The 14935-nt window shown below is 38.9% G+C and overlaps 1 long non-coding RNA gene across 1 annotated transcript; it reads right to left on the bottom strand.

Moving 5' to 3' along the window:
- Positions 1-510: 510 nt before the first annotated feature.
- Positions 511-6853, bottom strand: LOC132050229 (uncharacterized). Its single transcript, XR_009413288.1, has 3 exons — positions 6668-6853; positions 5921-6058; positions 511-777 (listed from the first exon to the last, which is right to left on the bottom strand). It is a non-coding gene; the product is annotated as an uncharacterized LOC132050229 (long non-coding RNA).
- Between the last annotated feature and the right edge of the window lie 8082 nt (positions 6854-14935).

Below are 14935 nucleotides of genomic sequence, written 5' to 3' on the forward strand. Positions count from 1 at the left end.
TATTTGAAAGAATGATTAGCCCAAATCTGTTTGTTTACTTTCTGGAAAAGACGCGGTGGGCCCTAGCCCAAAATGCATCATCCTTATTTCAAAACAAAATCGTTTAGCTGGGCTTAGCCCATTTTAACAGAAACTCATTTGAAAGAGTAAGTTTTGATGGGCTTTGGCCCAAAATCTAATACTTTTATCGCGTGGACTTAGTCCAAAACATGCCAACTTTTTTCAAATGGGAACCTGATTCTCAGTTCAAAACTTAGCCAAAATGATTATGAAATATCTGTCCAGAATTCATTTTTTGGAAAACAAGGTGCACGTTTTGCTTTTGAAAACAGTACTAATAGTTTTCCAAAGGCGTTGCTGCAGTTTAACGATCCCTTTAAAAATTTCTATGGTTATTATGAAAACTCATTTGATTACCCTTTAAAAACCTTTAAAACGCTATTCGGGTTTGGAAAATCGCTTGGGGCCTAAAGTCAATCTAAACGGTGTATGCACTGTTTGCCTAAGATGTCTAATTCTAACCATGCTTGTTTCCAATAATAATGTGAGTTTTACACATACAAACACAATACAATCATAAAATTAACATAAATAAAGGAGGAAGGATTAGTTTGGGGTGTTCCAAACCCGTTAACCATTTTCACCCATGGTTGGGCCTTCATGTCATTTTCACCCATGACTAGGCCTTCAATATACATTAGCTTCCATTTTTTCTTCTCGGACTCGACAGGGATTTTGAAAGAATTATCCTACTGGGCCAAATGGCTGGACCTCGGCCTGAATGGCCATGCAGTGAGAAAGAAGGAAAAAGGGGACCTGGTTAGATTATATTTACTAAACTTATAAATGTATACGCATATATATAACAAAATTATTCACAAACAGTATAACTACAATGTTCATTCACATATACTACTGGGCCTTATGGACAGGGATTTTGGTAACTTAGGGCGGTTGTCACCATCCTTGTTCCCAATGTCGCACAAGATCCAAGAGGTTTCATGAACCTCCGGCATGGCAGGCACTGGGGAAAGGTTAGACCAGACCTAAACTGACCTTAATACCCCAACCACAATGTAGCAGCAGCACATACAAATGACAATACTTAATAACATGACACTGAGTATAAGAGGTAACGCCTTAAAACCAAAGAGGGAGAAAAGTAGCAGTTTACAGTAGGACAGAAAATGTAGAACTGGGCAAGCAGAGTTGATGTACACAAATATAGCATGGGACAAAAACACATAGTCATGGCATAAGTGCACTCAAGTTGCAAATAAGATGTCACGACTCAACCCGATGGGCCATGACTAGTGCCCGAGCTGGACACTCATATACGAGCCTACTAGATATAATCAGACTAAAAGTAAGGACAACATGGAAATTTGTAAAAGCAAGCTATAGACTCATAACGTCATATATCATAATGAACCTGTCTCCTGAGGAGTCACAGCTAACCAAAACATAACAAAATATGCAAGCCGACAAGGCTGCCACTATATACGGGAATATCCAAAACGAACTACGTCGATATAGTTGACCAAAACATATATACAACCCACACATGTCTACAGACCTCTAAGAGTATAATAGTGACATATGACGGGACAGGGCCCCGCCGTACCCCTGGATATGCATAAGTCTATATCAAAAGGATCTATACCAAATTACTCAAGCTCCGGAACAATGGAGCTCTCTAAGCAGCTGAGCAGAGGTCCTAGGCTGGAGGATCACCAAGCTGAGTGTCTGTACCTGCAGGCATGAAACGCGACCCGAAGAAAGGGGAGTCAGTACGGAAAATGTACTGAATATGTAAAGCATGAAGTACAGTAATGAAGATCACGAGTGAGTGAAAAGATGACAGGAGATAAGTATGATAATCAAGGGATACCAATGCATTTGTACCTTATGTCCAGTCATGCATATATATACTCTGTATACCGTACCCGGCCCATTATGGGACTCGGTGAGTGAAGTCATATACATATATATATATATACCGTACCCGACCCTTTAGTAAGGGACTGGGTGAGAAAAGCCAGCTGATCCGTGGTTATGTAAATATATACCGTACCCGGCCCTTTAGTAAGGGACTCGGTGAAATGATGCAATGAAAATGTATATGAAAGCCAAGCCTTTTATTAGTAACCCATAATCCTGTATGAAGACTCTTTTGTGAATGTACAGTCTTGTTATCTCAGAATATCTTTTGAAAGTGTTATTATCGATGTGAAAACACTTAGTACTACGGGCAATCATGTACAAAATGAATCATCATTTGGGATTCGAGAGAGTAGATTGGATGAACTAACACTTGAGGGACCAAAGACAACTATCATGTCAAGTACTATTGAGAACTAGAGTTCATTGGAGTCACATGTGTTCGTCGTTTGTTCATTTTATGTAATTCATGCCAAGAAGGAAGAAGGGATAGCTTTACATACCTTTGTGCTTATCAACGGCTCACTATATATATATATATATATCTGTGTGTGTGTGTGTGTGTGTGTGTACTGCCCGTAATACTTCAACCTACATCAAGACATTAAAACTATGGTTAAGCTATGAAAGGGCTTGAAAGCATTTCTAAGCTAGTAGCTCATTCCTAGAAAATCGGCAGCATCTCCCCTCGCATTTCTTAACTTCCGAAATCCAAAAACAAAAGAACCAACAACAATATTAACAACATCAGCAACTAACACTATCAATCCAAACTCCTTAATACCATAAGAACAATCCTAAAAATTCATAATTATAGCATAGCGAGCGGCAAGCTCAGTTTCCGATCCTACAACAGCAGTTTTGAACTCCTCTTCTTTCCAGCATTTATTCACGCGTTAACAACATCAAAAACAATGACAATAACAATCAACAACACGTCCAGTCCTCCAACAATACAAGAATAACCTCCACAATCCATTAGGTCAACATTCAACAATAGACTAGGACTTCTTGTTGATGTTTCACAAATTCTTGACAAGCCAATATAAGTAAAGCTTCAGCTAGCTCATATACATAAAGAATAATTGAAACCTTACCTTGATTAGAAGTCCTCAATTAACTCACAACAAAACAGCTCCTACATATGTTCACTTCCGCACAAAACGATTATCATACTAGTGTTAATCGACCTGAAACGTAACGACGAACTATGAGCCTACTACTCTTCAATTATATGGGTCTCTCCACGTCCTTTTACCTTCCAAAACTTATAGGAACAGTAGCAAAAGAGATTTCTCAACAACAATACAAAACAGTCCACAAAACAGCCCAATAAACCTAGCAACTTAAAGTTGATTTTTATGCAGTCTCTTTCCAATTTCTCACCTTTAATGTGCTCCAATCAATTCAGTTCGTGGGGGAAGAAAATAGAAGGTTAACCCTTACCTTTTCTGTAGAAATATTGCTCTTGGTTCAGATTCTAACAAGCTTTAATCTTCCCTTCAACATCAACTTGAAAAGGGATGTAAATCACCTAGAGTTTATGGGGTTTTAGGGGCTGTTTTGTAAGAAATGATAGAAGAACACTTATAAACCCTAAGAGAAAGAGGGCTCCTGCCTTGAGAACGTGGGGAGAGATTTTTATGTTGTTTCTAAGTGTAAATGAGGTGATATATGTAAATATATACTCTCCTAAAAGGGCTTGGGCTGATGGGTATTGGGCTGCCCCTAGATCAGCCCATCTCTATCCTTTTCCTATAGGTCCATACACTTTAAGTAGGTGCATCACCTACTTGTCGTTAACTTGTCACCTACTCAAGCAAGTAGGACGGAAAGTAAGTAGGTTAAGCAAGCACGTCGGGTTAGCAAGCATGTCGTTTATATTTTCCCAAATTTCTTTTCTCTCAACTTAGTCATGTATAGGTTGAATGAAAATACAAAATGTGACAATAAACATGTCTAATATCATATAACCTCGAAGATAATGTCGATATGAAAGATTAGGACAACTAATCATGTGATGAATCTCAAGGTACAAAACTACGAGGTGTAACATAAGAACTCAACGTATTGACTTTGACAATTTCACATGGGATGCACAAATAGGTTGAACAAATATTCAAAAAAGAGGCCTACACTTTAAATATACACAACGTATACAACAACAAGATACAAATAGGTCCAAATAAATACAGGATTATAGAACTATGCAAGAAGTAAGGCAGTTGTAATTAATGTTTTTTTTAAGACAATGTAGGCACAGAACAGGGAAGGCTTAAATTTTTCTGAATTCAAGTGGTCAACAGCAAGGCATGGCACACTGTCAAGAAGAATAACGATAAGTAGGACAAGCAAGCATGGTCTAAACAAGCACAGGCAGGATTTGGGCTATCCTAGGTCTTCATGGATTCAGGTAAGTGTGCAATATCCAAAGAGAAAGGAGAGAAATAGTTAAACTTGAACACACTTAATGTAGAATAGAGCATAGGCAGTACTAAGTGTATGCAGGAGGTGTAAGGATGCCACTCTAGGTTGCAATTGCTTTTATTAAGATGACAACATATATCCAAAGAAAACAAATTGAGATGGGATACACAAAATATGAAGGGGAAACAAGAAGAGTTCTTTGACAGAATCCTTGAAGAAGGAACATTATATGATCACTTAGAGTTCGAAGCCTATTTCCATATTCTAAACCCCTCTTGAATCTCCTCAACCAATTCAAACACATCTATGCACCTAGATTCTTTATTTAAATTCAAAAAATCACTTATCAAGGGGAAATGGTCTCAATTTTATATACTTGACTTCATGTGATTATAGGAACTTTATTATTTTAGATTACTTATATCTAGGTATTCAAACATATACTAATTCAAGTGTTCACAACAAACAAGATTATATACACACAGTTGAAAAGTCATTTTTCTTTCTTTTAAGGTTTGATTAGGTCTATCCAGGGACACAGAGTGAGCCAAACACATTGCATATACCTTTAAATCATTTTTGGGGTTTCACAAGTCATTATAGATTGCATAGACATCTAACAGATTAGCCATGATATAGAATTCTTCTAACCAGTTCACAGGTGAGACATATAAGTTAAGTGATAGATCAGCACACCAACATATAGCTTTTAAATACATAGACAGACAAAAATAGCCAAGCAGTACCACTGAATACTAACTAGCTTCCCAAAATTAGATTGAAAACAACAACATGTTCAAATAGAATACCACTGTCATTTAGACAAAAAGAAGAAAGAAGAGGAGAGTATACAGACAAACAAGCAAGTTAATCATTCAAACAAGTTTGCGAATTGGTCAAAGTTTTCAAAAGTCCTTGACTTACAAGTGGATAAACCAAAATAAGTATTCAGGTTATTAAACAGTTATTCATTGTAGGTTTTTCCAAGTTTTACTCTCCATGACTAAGGGACTTAAGCAGAACAATGTCTATATCAATATTATGAGAGACTAAATGGCTCCTTCTTCCTTTTCCCAGTTCACTTAGTGTTTTTAGGCAAATCAATTTTATAAAACACTATATCTATTTAAACCATCATCAATAACTAATGATCTATTGTTAAGCCATATTTCTTACTTTGACTACTCCTAAAGTGATCCAAGTCCTTTTTAATTCCCCTTTTAATCATAGTTATGCTCCATTAAACATCTAAGGCTATCTACGCAAGCAACAGACCATTCAAACAGGATCACATTCATATTTTATCCTTAAATCACCCAGTTATGAAGAAACCATCATCCCAAATATTTAAGAAATTATACAACCCTCAAAACATGGTAAACAAAAGAAAGCAAATCTCAATGCCAAACTACAAAATTAACCTTAATCAACATATTAATATTCTCACATCAACAACCAAATGAAGAACCATAACTAAAGCATAAAAAATAAATTACCATAACTAACCATAAACTAAACAAATAGACAAAGAAATAAAAGATAAAAAAATTACCTTTTGATGGACAGCCGTGTACAAGAATGGGTAGGGATCTAGTAGCTCAGTTGGTTGGATACCTGAACTTTCACTTTGTTGGTGAGGGTTCGAATCCCCATGTTGTAATCTCCTTCCCCATTTCCCCTTCCCCTTCCCCTAACCCCTATATAATAATTAATTTTTTTTTTAAAAAAGTGTACAAGAATGGATTTGGAGCCTCAGCTTCCTCTTCTCGTCTCAACCACACACACAAACAAAAACATAAATTTTTTTAACTAACCTTAACCTCGTTTAGAAGTTAGGAAATAAAATTTTTACTCAGCAAACTTTAGAATTTTAAGTTTTTTTTTTTTTTTAAAAAAAAAAAAAAAAAAAAAAAAACTCAGTTTCTCAATTTGCATGCGCTTCGAAAATATTCAAAGGTTGCTCACTGTTTTTCCAACTTCCCTTTTTTCAACTTGTTAAATGGTGAGGGTTGGGGTTCTATAAATAGAACCCCAAAATTTAAACAAAAACACAAAACATCGATGTGGGACAGAAGTTTTTCCCAGAAATTACACCTTGCAAGTGTTATCTACGGCTGAGATCGACTCAAAACAACAACGAGTGGTTAGATCTGAGTCTATTGAACTCGATCCAACCCATTCACCTTCAAACAATGAGAGACGAAGATCGTACAAGTGCGATATAGCCAGATTCACAGATAAACATTTCACTTTTGAACCAAAATCACACAAAACAAAAAGTAAAAAGGAAGGGCTTGACCGTGTTTGGGGGAAACAAAGATGAAAACGGCATGAGGAGCATTTAATGCTCCATGCCAGGGTAGTACAAAGCCTGTCCACGCCTGTTGCCTCTGAGAATTTTCCATTTTTGGCTCGTAGAGGAGAGAGAAACGCCTAGGGTTTCACTAAAGAGGAAGAGAGAATATAGAGGAATCGTAGGGTCTGCTTGTTTGAGAGCAAAATGAAATGGAGGGGGTATACCCCCATATCAGCTAACCGAGATCGGCCGGGTCAGTCCTGAGATGGACTGGGCCTGGCCTTATTTGAAAAAAGTTTGAAGAAAACGTCCCTTAGGGACAAATATTTAAGGACAGAAATTTAACCATTATTAATAAATCATTTTAATTTAAAGCCTTAATTAAAAACATAGCCTACATTAGTTTAAAATGGGTTAATTATGCAAATAGTTTTCAACTTTGCAAATTTAACCTTAATTGAATTCTAATCCAATTGAATATTTTAATTATGGCCGTACTTAGTCTAATTAATCAACCGGACTTAAATTGCAAATATCGCCTTAATTAATTTGAACCAATGGACTTGGCTAATTCAATTAAGGCCACTAACAGGCTGATTTTGCAGAAATGGCCCCAATTGCCTTGAACCCATGAATTGGATCATTTCAATTGTGTCCATGACCTAAAAACTAAAATAAATGCAAACACAATCACACACTAGAAACAATTATGACCAATTTTGGCAAATCATGCCAGTGCAGATATAACACTACAAATTGGGAGGTAAAATGGTAAATTCTTTTAATTAATCGAATTTCCCTGGATTAAAGAAAGTAAAGTATTCCTTTATTTGATTTAAACAATTATCCTTAAATGTAAATATTTCCTAAACTGTCATAAATGTACCAATTAATTCTTAAATAATTTATAGCGTCACATAAATTATTTTATCAAATTAAAAGGGACAAATATCAACCTAGACGAATTTATAAAAACATTTTGACCCTTCAAAATGCATGACTCATTTTGTCTATCATCCAGGGACTCTGATTAATTAAAATAAATTATGAGAGGTCAAAATTAGGTGTCAACACCTTGTTCCGTCATGCCTTGACTATTCTACCTAATGAGGCAGAGAGGATCCGCAAGTTCATTCGAGGTTTATCGTATCATCTCAAGGTTGCTGCTATGTTTGCTGCCTCTTCAGGAAAGGACTTTTAGGGTGTTGTTGATATTGCGCGGGGTATGGAGACCCTTAGGTGCCAGGAGTTTAGGGATAGGTCTGGGAAGAGGCCTCGTTCTTCGGGAGGTTTTAAAGGTTCTTTTTCTGGAGGTCGTGATCACCATAGTAGAGGCCATCGTCCTCAGTTCAGTCGGCCAGTCCAGGCAGCTATCCAGCCTTTTCAGGGTGGTACTTCAAGTCGTAGTGGTGGATATAGTCCGGGGCAGAGCTCTCATTCGTCGAATTCTCAGCCAGGTGGCCGTGGTGGTTATTCCGATTCTTCTCCTCAGCCAGCAGCCTGTGGTGGATGTTTTGAGTGTGGTCAGGTTGGGTACTATTCCAGATATTTCCCCAGAGCTCGATAGGGTGGTTCACACCCCAGTTCTCAGGTTTATACTCCGAGGCTAGCTAGTCAGCCATCAAGAGGTGGTTCGCAGAGTGGTAGAGGGAGTTCTCATTCAGGTAGAGATGGCACCCAGACCGGCAGTGGAGATGGTCATGGGGGTTCACAGTTTGGTGGCGGAGCCCAGTGTTATGCATTTTCGGGTCGACCAGAGGCAGAGGCCTCAGATGCTGTGATTACAGGTATTATTTTTACTTGTCACCGGTCAGCTATTGCCTCACTTGATCCGGGTTCTGCTTATTCATATGTGTCTACTTATTTTGTATCGGGTCTAGATATGATGTGTTAGTCTCTTGATGTTCGTGTTTATGTTTCTACTCCGGTGGGAAAGTCCGTAGTGGTGGATCGGGTGTACCAATCCTGAGTAGTCACTATGATGGGTTATGAGACTTAGGTTGATTTGATGATTCTAGATATGACGGACTTTGATGTTATTTTGGACATGAGTTGGTTATCCCCATACCATGCTATCTTGGATTGTCATGCCAAGACGGTTACTTTAGTCATGCCTGGGATTCCTAGGTTAGAGTGCAAGGGTATGGTTAGTCCCGCGCCTAAGCGGATAGTATCATTTCTTAAGGCGCGTCGGATGGTTGAAAAAGGGTGTTAGCTTATCTTGCTTATATTTGTGATTCTAGTGTCGAGACTCCTCCGCTTGAGTCGGTACCAGTTATGAGAGAGTTTCCTAAGGTGTTCCCTACTGATCTTCCTGGTATTCCTCCGGACTGAGATATTGATTTCCATATGAAGGTTGAGCTGGGCACTAGGCCCATTTCTATCCCGGATGGCTCCTGTAAAGTTGAAGGGATTGAAAAAACAGTTGCAAGATTTATTAAGCAAAGGGTTATTCGTCCTAATGTGTCCCCGTGGGGTGCACTGTATTGTTTGTGAAGAAGAAAGATGGATCTATGAGGATGTGCATTGATTATAGGAAGTTAAACAAGGTCACCATCAAGAACAAATATCCTATTCCCAGTATTGATGACCTGTTTGACTAGCTTCAGGGAACGTCAGTCTTTTCCAAGATTGACTTGAGATCAGGATATCATCAGCTTAAGATCCGGACAGAGGATATTCCCAAGATAGCGTTTCGTACTCATTATGGTCATTATGAGTTTTTGGTTATGTCATTTGGGTTGACTAATGCCCCTGCAGCGTTTATGGAGTTGATGAATGATGTCTTTCGACCGTATTTGGATTCCTTTGTGATTGTATTCATCGATGATATTTTGATATACTCTAGGAGTAGGGAGGAGGACGAGAGGCATTTGAGGATTGTTCTTGAGACCTTGAGAGAGAATAGGCTTTATGCTAAGTTCTGCAAGTGTGATTTCTGGCTTAGTTCTGTGGCGTTTTTAGGAGACGTGGTGTCCAAAGATGGTATCATGAGGTTGTTCGTGATTGGTGCAGGCCTACTACAGTTTTAGAGGTTTGGAGCTTTGTTGGTTTGGCTAGTTACTATCGATGATTCGTTGAGGGATTTTCTGCTATAGCATCTCCCCTTACCAGATTGACCCAAAAGGCTGTTCCTTTTCAATGGTTGGATGAGTGTAAGGCGAGCTTCCGAAAGCTCAAAGCCTTATTGACTTCAGTTCCCATTTTGACTCTTCCCATGAAGGGAGAGGGTTTTACCATGTATTGTGATACTTCGAGGTTGGGTTTTGGTTGTGTTCTCATGCAGAAACGAAAGGGAATTTTATAGCCTATGCTTCCAGGCAATTGAAGGTGCACGAGAAGAACTACCCCGTTCATGACTTGGAGTTAGCAGTGGTGGTGTTTGCTTTGAAGATTTGGAGACACTCTCTCTATGGCGTGCATTGCGAGGTTTTCGCCGACCATAAGAGTCTTCAAAGATATATTCAACCGAAAGGATCTGAACATGAGGTAGCGAATGTTACACCTCGCATTTTCGTACATTTGAACATTCCGAGTTAATGTCGGGAAGTTAAGGACAAGATCAAATTTTTTTTTAGAATGCGTAAAGTTGTTTATTCATCCTTTGTATTGGAATGGAGCGTTAAGGATAAATTCGGAATAAGGAAGAATTGGAGGCCAAAAGTTGGAAAGAAATAATTTCATGGAATAGCCAAATGGCCAATGTGGCCGTGTGGCTATGAGTGGGTCCCACCCACATGTTGGTCAATATTTTCATGCCAAGGAATGGCACATGTGTATATTACATATTTGAGAGAATTGTATATATGTGCAAAGCTTACCATGCAAGACTTATGTATTTTGTCATGACTTGGAAATTTCTAGAAAATTAAAGAAAAAAATTGAAGAAAGGAATTGAAAAAAAAAAGAAGCCAACCGGCCATGTGCTACAATATATATATATCTATATATGATGACTAAGTAAGATATTAAGTCATCATTTTCATTCAAGGAAAAATCAAGAAACTTGGAGAGAAAAGAAGAAAGAACAAGAGAGAGAGAGGCACGGCCACAAGGGTACGTCGAACCGCTTCTATGCGCTGATCATGGAGAAATTATTTTCTCCTTGTCTCTCCACTAATTAGAAGACCCTCGTCGACGTGGAGTGGTTGTTGAAGGAAGAAAACCACCCGTTTTTATGGAGCTTGTGTTAGCCGAGAATAAGGAAGAGGCATGGAAAGGTATGGTTCAATTCTTTCGCATGTTTATAAATGTTTTGGACGTGTGATTATGTATGGAAATGGGTGGAAATCATGAAAGATAGCATGTTTGTGTGTGTGGCCGTGTGTGGTAGTGATTGTGTACAAGGAGTGAATTGAATCTAATTGGTATTCTAGTTGTTGTTATGGATGGTTTGTATGCGTTATGATGTGTAGAAATGGATGAAATTCATAAAGTGTGTGTGTGAGTATGTTGGCCGAAGGAGGCTGCCTTGTGAAGGAAAAAGGAATCAAATTTATTTAATGTTCTTGGTTATTGTTGTTGAGAATTATATGATGAAAATGAATGTTTGATGATTTATGTTGAAGTTGAAATTATGTGGGCGAATCGGAACCTAATGTAATTTCAATATGTTTTCTTGAAGGTTATGGAAATGATCTTGCTAGCATATGAGATTGTTGGTATAGTTTATGAAATTGAAAGAAAAGTGTATCGTTGATGTTCTAATGTAGTTGAAGGGTTTCGGAAAATTAGTCTATGGATTGGGTTGTTTGAAATATTATATGGAATGCTTGAAATGTTCTTAAATCATGTTTGAATGGCCTCGGAATAATATTTAAACGAATGATCATTGGTGTTAGTTGGAAGGCATGAAGGTTACTTGAATTGAATATTGAAGTGTTGATTGAAATGGTTAGTATAATTGTTGGTAATGTTGTTAGTTTGGCCGGGTTGTATTCCCGGGTTTGTTGTTGTTGAAATTGGCCAAGTCGAACTTGGTGGGACGGTATATTTACGGGAGATGCTGCACGAAATTTCGGTGCAAAGTGTTACTTAAAGAATCAACTTCCAAAGGCACTAATCAAGTTTTGGTAAACATGACCAATTTGTAGATTTTGATGGATTTGGAACGTGAATTTGGAGGAGCGTAAGAGGCAGAAAAAGGTATGTAAGGCTTCACTTTCTTTCTATGGCATGTCTTAGATGTAATAGGCTTGAATACGTGTCTCGGGACAATCCCCTTCCTAGAAATCCGAGATTGAAATTAGTTACTATTCATTCAAAAGAAAATTGAATTAAATGTTCATGAATAGTTGAAAGAAAGGTCTAAACACCTAGAACTTGCACGAATAAGATCTGTACGCCCTAAGTCTCTCATAAGTCTTGTCATGAAATGTATTATACGTAAACTGTATACGCCACCTCACTTGACTCGAGGTGGGCCCACTATTCCCTAATTTCCTCCTATGGCTCCCTTCGGTTAGTTTCAATATTGCGGTTAAAGGAAACTTGTGGATATTATTCCGACTACTAAATAAGAATTGTTTTAACTAAAATCTTGACCCCAATGCATGATTTTCTTTTCTAAAAGTTTGCAAATGTTTTTCAAAATATTCATTTTTTTTCAAAAACCAAGTTTTACAATATTGAAAGTCTTAATGATTAAAGTAATGACTATGATCCTATGATGTCTATGATTCTATGATGCCTATGATTCTATGGGGGCTATGTCTCTATGATGACTATGGTTCTATGAAGACTATGTTCCTATGATGACTATGGCTCTATGGTGACTATGGTTCTATGATAACTATGATCCTATGATGGCCATGATTCTATGATGACTATGATCCTAAGGTGACTATGATTCTATGATGTCAGCTATGCTATGTCTATGACCCGATATGCTATGACATGTTCTATGTTGATAGTCTCGCCTTATGATTATCGTTCTTTCAAGGTGAGACAAAGCGACCATGGTTACTCCATAATGCGATCGGAGGTTTCCGACCTTACGTCACTCCGATAAGTACATGATTTCCTTGGGCTCTCTTGCATGCTAAATATGAACATGGGTTGGGGGGACGGGAACTATGTATACATGGGGCAAAATGGGAAAGGTACTATGTTTCATTGCCACACGGTCGACCGTGCTTATCATCCCGGACGCGGATGCCCCGACGGGGGATTTATGCGCAGCCGGAGTATTCCCGCGCTATGTGGGCGAGCCGCCTCGTGCGGTACTATGACCCGATACGACCAAGTAAGCATGCATGGCATCCGCCCCCGTGGGCACTCATATGCACAAAGTTACTCGTTATCCTATGATACGTTCTATGTTTCTATGCGGTTATATGATTCCTATGTACGAGTCACGCCTGACATGATATGTTCTATGTTTCTACGCGGTTATTGTTCATGTACATATTTCTTACTATGATACTATTCATGCCTTACATACTCGGTACATTATTCGTGCGGCCCTCTTCTTCGGGGGGCGCGTTTCATGCCGCGCGGTACACCCGGATGATCGACGCTATTATAGACGATGTTCCGTGCGGAGTTGGCATCTCTGTTGCTCTAGCAGGGTGCCGAGTCGATTACATGTACTATGCGGTTGTTCAAAGTTAGAGACTTTGCGGACGAGTCGTGGGTCTAAGGTGTCGGCCTTAAAGAGTTCTCTTTGTTGATGCGTCTTATTATACGGAGCCCTCCTGTTTTCAAACTGTATTTGCCTTGAGAAATGACGAAAAGATATTTGAAAAAAATTGCTATGTATTTTACCTTATATCGCCTTAAGAGTCCAAAGGGTTCATATGTGTAATAAGAGTTAGCGGGTTCGCTCGGCTCCAGTTGCGGGGTCGGGTGCCCATCACACCCTAATGAGATCGGGGTGTGACAGCGAAGATGGTTAGAGTTACTCAAGGATTATGATATGTCTATCCTTTATCATCCGGGGAAGGCCAATGTGGTCATGGATGCCTTGAGTCGGAAATCAGTGATTATGGGTAGTCTTGCTTGTCTCCAGATTGGGGAGAGACCTTTGGCTAGAAAGATTTAGAGTTTGGCAAATTCCTTGGTTAGGCTTGACATTTCTGAACCTGGAAGGGTTTTTGCTTGTGTGGAGGCGCTTCTTCTTTATTGGAGTAGATTCGGGTTCAGCAATTTGATGATCCAAAGTTGTGCAAAATTCATGATAAAGTGTTAAAGGAAATGACTCGTGAGTCAAGGCTTCATGAAGAAGGGATTATGAGGATCAAAGAATGAGTGTGTGTGCCTCGGATTAGAGATTTGACTACTTTGATTATGGAGGAGGCTCATAGCTTGAGGTATTCCATTCACCCTGGTGCTATGAAGATGTATCGAGATCTGAAGCAAAACTATTGTTGGTGTAGCATGAAAAGGGATATTGTGAAGTTTGTGTCTCGATGTTTGTATTGTCAACATGTGAATTATGAACACCAAGAGCCTGGTGGGATTTCTCAGAGGATGCTCATTCCTGAATGGAAATGGGAAAGGATTGACATGGACTTTGTGGTAGGGTTTCTATGGACTGTGGGTAAGTTTGATTCCGTTTGGGTGATTGTGGATCGTTTGACTAAGTCAGCTTATTTCATTCCTGTTCAGACGACTGATACTTATGAGAAGAAGTCGGCTAAGATCTATATTCATAATTTCTTCATTTGCATGGAGTGTCGGTTTCCATTATTTTTGATAGAGGGACTTAGTTCACCTCTTACTTCTGGAAGAATTTGCAAAAGGAGTTAGGTACCCGGGTTAAGTTGAGCGCAACATTTCATCCCCAGTCTGATGGTCAGTCTGAGCATACTATCCAGGTTTTGAAGGATATGTTGAGAGAGTGTGTGATTGATTTTGGTGGTCATTGGGACCAATTCCTGCCATTGGCCGAGTTCACTTACAATAACAGTTATCATTCGAGTATTGAGATGGCTCCTTTTGAGGCCTTGTATAGTTGAATATATCGATCTCCCATTGGATGGTTTGACTACTTTGAGATGAGGCCTTGGGGGTATGGATTTGTTTTTAGATTCGTTAGATAAAGTGAAGATTATTCAGGCGAGGCTTCTCACCGCTTAGAGTCGGCAAAAGAGTTATGTGGACCGGAGAGTTCGTGATTTAGTGTTTATGGTGGGTGATCGGGTGTTGCTTAAAGTTTCACCCATGAAGGGTGTGATGAGGTTCGGAAAGAAAGGAAAGTTGAGTCCTCCTTACATTGGTCCTTTTGAGATTATTCAGAGAGTTGGAGATGTTGCGTATGAGTTAGCACTA

The sequence above is a fragment of the Lycium ferocissimum genome, chromosome 3, assembly GCF_029784015.1.
Source record: "Lycium ferocissimum isolate CSIRO_LF1 chromosome 3, AGI_CSIRO_Lferr_CH_V1, whole genome shotgun sequence".
Taxonomy (NCBI): Eukaryota; Viridiplantae; Streptophyta; class Magnoliopsida; order Solanales; family Solanaceae; genus Lycium; species Lycium ferocissimum.